Consider the following 8020-nt stretch of genomic DNA (forward strand, 5'->3'; position numbering starts at 1 on the left):
TCTTTCTGTGCCTGGCTTATTTCACTTAATTTTCTCCAAGCCCATCTGTGCTGCTGCAAACGGCAGATTTTCATTCTTTTTTAAGGCTGAGTAGTATTCCCTTGAGTCTATATACCACATTTTCTTTCTTTTAATTGAATGGTAATTGATTATTCATATGTGTAGGATACAAAGTTGAATATCAATACCTGTGCACAATATGTGCTGAGTAAATCAGGATAATTAACATATTCATCATTACAAAATTTGATCATTCTTTGTGACCCTTAACGAACTTATTGCTAATGCCTCTTCCCCTCTCCCTTTCCCACTTTTAGCAACGACAGTTCTGTTCTCTCCTTTTGAAAGTTCAGCATATTATTGTGATTGGTGTTTCTTTCTTTGTTTCTTATTTATTTATTTATTTGTTTGTTTGTTTGTTACCTCCAATTTATGAGTGAGGTATTTCTCTTTCTGTGTCTGGCTTATTTCATTAACATGATTTTCTTCAAGTTCATCCATATTTCTGCAAATGACCGAATTTCAATCATTTTTATGGCTGATTGTACATATAATTCCATGGTGTATATATACCACAGTTGCCTTATCCAGTCATCTGTCAATGGACGTTTAGGTTGGTTCCATATCTTGACTATTGTAAATAGATCTGTGATAAACATTGGAGTGCAGGTATCAGTTTGACGTGGTAATTTCCTTTCCATTGGGTATATACCCAGTAGTGGGATTGCTGGATCATATGGTGGTTCTATCCGTAGTTGTTTGAGAAAACCCACACTGTTTTCCATAACGGCTGCACTAATTTACAGTGCCACCAACAATGTACAAGGGTTTCCCTTTCTCCATATCCGCACGAGCTTTTGTTATTCTCAGTCGTTTTGATAATAGCCATTCTGAAGGAACAAGATGATATCTAAATGTAGCTTTGATTTGCATTTCCCATATGATTAATGACATTGAGCATTTTTTCATATACCTGTTGGCCATATGTATGTCTTCTTTTGAGAATTATCCATTCACCTTATTTGCCCATTTTTAAATTGGGTTATTTAGTTTTTTAGTATAGAGTTGTTTGAGTTCCTTCTATTTTCCGTATATTAGTCCATTGTCTGATGCACAGTTTGCAGATATTTTCACCTGTTCTGCAGGTTGTCTCTTTGCTCTGTTGATTGTTTCCTGTGATGTGCAGATGTTTTTAGTTTGATAAATCCCATCTATTTATTTTTGCTTTTGTTGCCTGTGCTTTTAAGGTCTTATTCATAATATCTTTGCCCAGTTCTACATCGTGGAGGGTTTCCCCTGTTTTCTCTTCCAGAAATTTTATAGTTATAGGACTTACATTTAAGTCCTCAATCTATTTTGACTTGATTTTTGTATGTGGTGAAAGATAAGGGTCTAGGTTCATTCATCTACCCATGGATATCCAGTTTTATCAGCATGATTTATTGAAGGGCCTGTTTTTTCCCCAATGTTATGTTTTCAGGGCCTTTGTCAAGGGTCAGTTGGCTGTAAGTACATGGATTTATTCCTGGGTTCTCTATTCTATTCTATTTTTCCATGTGTCTATTTGTATGCTGGTACCAGGCTGTTTTGGTTACTACAGCTTTGTAGTACATTTTGAAGTCAGGTCGTGTGATACCTCCTGTTTTATTCCTTTTGCTCAGAATTCCTTTGTCTATTTGGGGATATTTTTTGTTTTATATGAATGTTAGGATTTTTTTTCTGTTTCTGTGAAGAATGTCATTGGGAATTTGACAGGGATTGTGTTGAATCTGTAGGTCACTTTGGGTAGTATGATCATTTTCACAACATTAATTCTAGTAATCCATGAGCATGAAATGTCTTTCTGTCTTTTTTTGTCCTCTTTAATTTCTTTCAGCATTGATTTGTAGTTTTCATTGTAGAGATCTTTCACCTCCTTGGTTAAATTTATTCCTACATATTTGACCTTTTTTGATATCTATTGTAAATGGGATTGCATTCTTGATTTCTTTTTCTGCTAATTCATTGACAGTGTGTAAAAACACTACTAATTTTTGTATACTGATTTGTATCCTGTTATTTCACTGAATTCTTAAATCAGCTCTAAGAGTTTTTGGATAGACTCTTTAGGTTTTTCTCTATATAAGATCATGTCATCTGCAAACAGGGACAATTTCACTTTCTCCTTTCTACTATGGATGTCCTTTATTTCTTTCCTTTGCCCAATTACCCTGGCTAGAACTTCCAGTACTATGTTAAATAGGAGCAGTGAGTGTGGGCAACCTTGTCTTGTTCCAATACATTGAGGAAAAGCTTTCAAGTTTTCACAGTTCAGGATGATGCTAACTGTGGGTTTGTCAAATATGGCTCTTCCTGTGTTGTGACACTTTTCTTCTATGCCTATTTTGTTGAGAACTCTTATCTTGAAGGGATGTTGAATTTGATAAAGTTTTTTTTTTTGCATCCTTTGAGATCATCATCTGACTTTGTCTTTCATTATGTTGATGTGGTGTATCACATTTATTGTTTTGCTTATGTTGAACCTTCCTTGTATCCCTGCGATGAATCCCACTTGATTAGGTGATGTATACTCTTTTTGATGTGCTATTGGATTTGTTTTCTAGTCCTTTGTTGAGAATTTTTGCATCTAATTCATCCCAGACATTGGCCCGTGGTTTTCTTTTTTGGTTGTGTCTTTGATTTTGGTATCAGGGTGATGCTGGCGTCATAGAATGAGTTTGAAAGCCTACCCTCTTCTTTAGTATTTTGGTTTGTTTAAGAAGATTTGGTATTAAATCTTCCTTAAAAGTTTGGGAAAATTCAGCAATGAAGTCCTCTACTACATCTTATTGCTGAATCACTCCCTTTATCATTTTATAATTTCCTTATTTGTCTCTTTATAGTTTTTGTTTTAATGTCTATTTTATCTGATGGAAGTGTACTTATTCCTGCTTGTTTTTGTTTTCCACTTCTGTGGAATAACTTTTTCCATCCCTTCACTATTAGTCTATGTGTGTCTTTATGTGTGAAGTGAGTCTCTTGTAGGCAGCATATAGTTTGCTTTAGTTTTTTAGATCTTCAGTCAGTCTATATCTTTTAATTGGCCATGTCATCCATTTATATTCAGGGTTGTTATTGAAAGGTTTTGCCTTCCTCCTGGCATTTTATTGATTTTTAAATGATTGTTTTATGTTTGTTTTGCTTGTTTCGTTCCCTTTGATTATTTTTCTTTTATGTTTTTTGTTTTTCCTTTTCTTGTAGTGATAAAATATAGGCTTTTTCTCTTCCTTGTTTGCGTATCTACTCTACCAGGGAGTTTTATTCTTTCTCATGCATTCATGACAATGATTATTGCTCTTTTGATTCTGAATGTAGAACTCCCTTGAGGATTTCTTGTACGGTCAGTCTCATTGTGGTCTCCTTTACTTCTGAAGGATAACATTGCTGGTTATAGTATTCCTGGTGGGTCATTTCCTTTCTTTTAGTACTTTGAATATACCATCCCACTCTCTCCTGGCATATAAGGTTTCTGTTGAGAAGTCTGCTGTTAATATGCTGGGGATTCCCTTATAGGTGACTTGACACTTTTCTCTCACTGCTCTCTCCCTCTCCCTCCTTCTTTTTTCTCTCTCTCTCTTTTTTTTTTTGACTTTTGCCAATTTGACCATAATATATTGCAGGAGGACATTTCTTGTTTTCGGTGGGGTTGATCCTGTTTGAGGATCTCTGAGACTCTTGAGTCTGGATGACCATATCTCTCTGAATACTTGTGAAGTTTTCAGCTATCATTTTGTTAAATAGATGTCTAACGACTTTTCCTTTCTCTTCTCCTTCCAGAACACCCATAATCTGTATGTTTTCATGCTTAAGCTTGTCTGATAGATCGCATAAGCTTTCTTCAGTTTTTAAATTCTATTTTCTTTTTGTTCCTACTGAGTTAATTCAAAAGCCTGTCTTCAAGTCTAGAAATTCTTTCTTCCACTAGTTCTAGGCTCTTGCTTAATCTCATGGTGGTATTTTTTATTTTGTTGAATGAATTCTTCAATCCCAGGATGTTTCCTTTGTTCCTTTTTACGATATTCATCTTTTCTTTGAATTTTTCCTTCAGGTCCTGGGATGTTTTTCTCACTTATTGTTATTTCCGTCTATTTTCTTGCATCATGCTGAGTTTCCTGAAGTTTATTATTTGGAATTCCTTTACAGGCTTTTCAAAGATTTTCTGCTGTTTGGAGTCTGGTACTGGAGAACTATTGTTTCCTTTAGTGGAGTCATGTTTCCTTGCTTTTTTCATGCTTCTCATCTCTGTGAGTTGATGTCTGGGCATCTGGTGTGGCAGTCACTTCTTCAAACTTCTGGAGTAGTTCTTGAATGGAGAAACTGTTCTTGTAGAAGTGTTCTATATTACCAGTCAGGTTGAGTATTTCAGGTTTGGTTCCAGGTGAACACCGTAGGGTAGTCTTCGTGCAACTTCTTCAGCTGCATTCAATCTTGGAGTTCTCTGTGGGTGTCTTCATGGCTGAGGCAGTGCGGCCTTTGGCAGTTTCTTCTTGGGAGTGGGTAGCACTGGGTAGGGTTTTTGTGGCTATGGGCACAGCATAAGTACCTTGGGGGTAGGTTGGTTTGCTCATTGGTTCCTGTGCCAAAGTGAGTGACTCTGTATGGTGTTGCTGTGGTCACCACTGGAACTTTGATTTCTTGAATAGGTGTTGTGGCAATAGTCAGTTCCTATGGTAAACTGGGCAGGGTTGCTGGGGTACTGAGCAGAGTGTACATTACTGGGCAAAGTGCTGGTGCACTTCTCTGTGCCCGAGTGAGGTGGGCAAGGTTTCTGAAGTTTCCCCACTGGAGTGTGTGGGTCTATGCAAGTTTATCAGGGCCACAATGCACTGTGCATACCTGGGAGAAGCCAGCATGCTCCCCTCAACCTCTCAGTTGGAGTGGGAGTTCCCGGCAGGCTCTCCAAGGTGGGTAGGACACTGCATTGCCCAGGGGAGGAGGTTGGGCTTTCTGAAATTTCTCTGCTGGAGTAGGTGGATCTAGACACTATTACCTGAGATGTGCCCGACTGTGAGCACCCAAAGGTGCTCCAGGCCATCATGCTCCCGACATCCTCTGCACTCTGTTGGGTGATTTTTGGTTGTGCTGTTGCCATTTTGGTTGTCATGGTATATTACTCTGGATCTTATTTAATGCTTCTATTCTAGCTGGCTTCCTCTGAAACGACTCTAGCAAGAGAAGCAGGGTACCCTTTCATTACTGCCATGTGGAAATGGAAGACCAGGTTCCCATCTTGACCTCCACTGACACCCAAGTCTCTTCATTACTGCTGAGTGGAAGTGGCTGCTCTGGGTCCCCACTAGACCTCTACTGATACCTCCTTATATGGGAGTGGTTGGTATTTTCATTCATGTCCCCCATGAGGCCTCCACTGATACCACGGTGTGGGGGGGATGCCCTCATTATTGCTGGACAGTAGTGAAAGTCTTCACACTTCATTAGGCCTACTTTGATGACATCCCAGTTGACAGAGGAAGGGGTAACTTGTTATTTTTTGATGGAAGACCATGTTCCCCACATAAGCTGTACAGACAAGCTGGGGTTGGGGGTAGGGGAAGGCCTCATTTGTACCTGGTGGGGAAGAAACTCCAAGCTCCCACTCAGACTTCCCTGACACCAATCTAATGGTGGTGAGGGGGCAGTTGGAGCACCATGGTATATCCTGATGAGGGAGAAAATCTAGGCTTCCTACTTGGATTTTGTTGGTGTGTGTGTGAGGGGAGCCACAGATTATTTAAACCTTTTTTTGTTTTTCTGGTCGTGGTGTTTGGTGGGAGCAGGGCAGTTATTGTCTAAAAGATTGCCATCGTATTAGGCTGACTCCTTTCTTTTTTGGGTAGACAGAGCAGGCTTTTGTTGAGGCTTTTTTGCCCCCTGCACCTGTTGGCCTCTTCATTTGCTAGCTTTTAAAGCTCCATTTCTGAGATATATGAGGCATAAGGAAAACCCAAGGAACACACCACTGTGTTGTTCCTTGGACACCAAGGTCTTCACCAGCCTGCCTTTCTCTCTCCACTGTTCAGTCTTCTTATGCCTGTTTTACATATATTGTTCTGAGTGTTTAGTTGTACTTAGCAGGAGAAATGGGGGAAAACACATTTACTCCATCTTCCCAGAAGTGGAAGTTGAATCCCTACGGAGAATCCGAGAATATTACAACAGTGATAAGACCGAATAAAAGCCAGCCTTGACTTTGGTCACCACCATATCTCGGTATATCTACATAATTCAAGTGAAAAAATTACTCTCCCCACAAATCTCTTATCTTTAATCTTTTAAGAAGTTGCTTTACTCTGCAGAGAATATAATTTTAAAATAGAGTTTTGTTTAGATATTTTTGACATTGACATTCAATGAATCTCCCAAAGTGTCTAATTTGAAAATTTTACATATCTATACACCAGGAAAACCATCACCACGGTCGAGATAGTACACATATCTATTACCCTTAAAAGGTTCCTCCTATCCCTTTGCAATTCCTCCCTCCAGCTCCTTCCTGTATCACCAGTCCCAAGCAACTATTGATCTGCCTGTCATGGTAGATTAGCTTGAATATTGAAAAGGTTTATATGAATACTTGAGAGGGAGATGGTTGCAGTGTATTCTAGGTATATGATTAACTTTTTAAGAAACTGTCAAATTGTTTTGAAAAGGTGTCATTTTATAATCTAACCAGGTATGCATGAAAGTTTCAGTATTTTGCATGCTTGCCAACCTTTAGATGGGATGATTCTTTCCAATATCAGCCATTCTAATAGTGTATAGAATTCTCATTGTGATTTCGATTTTAATTTTCCTAATAAATAGTGATCTTGAGTTTATTAAAGTGACTATTTCCCAGCTTATTCCTACATAATTCATATTTTCTAAAGCTATTTTAAATGACACTGTTGTCTATTTTAATATCCAACTGTTCATTGCAAGTTTATAAAACTACAATTAATTTTTGTGTATTGATCTTGTGTTCTTCAGCTTTGCTAAACTCAATCATTAGTTCTAGGAGCATTTTTTTAGATAGGTACAGCTTTTTGCATAGACTAACTTGTGGCCTGTGAAAAATCGTTTTAGTCCTCCTTTTCCAATCTGGAGGCCTAATTTTTTCCTTGTTGCACTGAACAGAATCCCAAGTAAAATACTGAGCAATCCCCCTCCCCGTATCATGAGTTTATTATTCTTGGATAATAGTTTCCTGCATGCAAACATCCACCACAACTTCTGGCATGTAAATATCGGCCTCACTCCCGCACACACACTGTTAAAATCCAAGTCTTGGTACTACACCTATGGAGATAAGTAGATCCCCCAGATTTGAAACAAGACTAGGATACGCTGAAGAGCGAGTTTATTCACGGAGTCTGCCAGCCTGAAGGCAGTGATTTCAGACTGGAAAACAAAACTGAGGGGACCTCTGTGTACACTGGGAAAAGCAAGTGGTATGGAAAAGTTTCCTGGTGGCAGCCAGGAAGGAAGTACATGGTCTTCAGGGTATATAAGAGAAATTTTTAGGAAGGTAGTAGGATGATTCATATCTCCACATAGACTTAAGCGTGGCCACATTACTGTGGGTGGATTGTAGGTAGGACATACAAAATCCAGGTAATGGTGAAGGGTGGGAGAGAACAGAATGAGCCACTGAATCAGGTGGCCCTGGGGAAGGGCTTGGAGAAGACACCCTCTCCTTGCCATGTGATCCCCCAGAATTGAACTATGAGGAGTGTGGCAGGTCTGTTCAGAAGGCTCTGTCTGTTGCTAAGAAAACACCCCATTTTCCAACCAGGGCACCTTGGCCTCCCCCCACTCCCAGAGGAGTCAGGATGGGGCACTGTGATGTCTGAGCCACCCCTGCCAGGACAGGGCTAGACAGGCTGGGGGACTGGCTTACTGACCAAATGAAGCACAGGCTGTGGCTGCTCATTGTCCTGCACAGGGCGTTTATAGGGAGGCCAGGGGCCCTGGGACAGACCACTGGGCAGTGCTGACATGG

The sequence above is a fragment of the Galeopterus variegatus genome, unplaced genomic scaffold, assembly GCF_000696425.1.
Source record: "Galeopterus variegatus unplaced genomic scaffold, G_variegatus-3.0.2 Scaffold13185, whole genome shotgun sequence".
Lineage (NCBI taxonomy): Eukaryota > Metazoa > Chordata > Mammalia > Dermoptera > Cynocephalidae > Galeopterus > Galeopterus variegatus.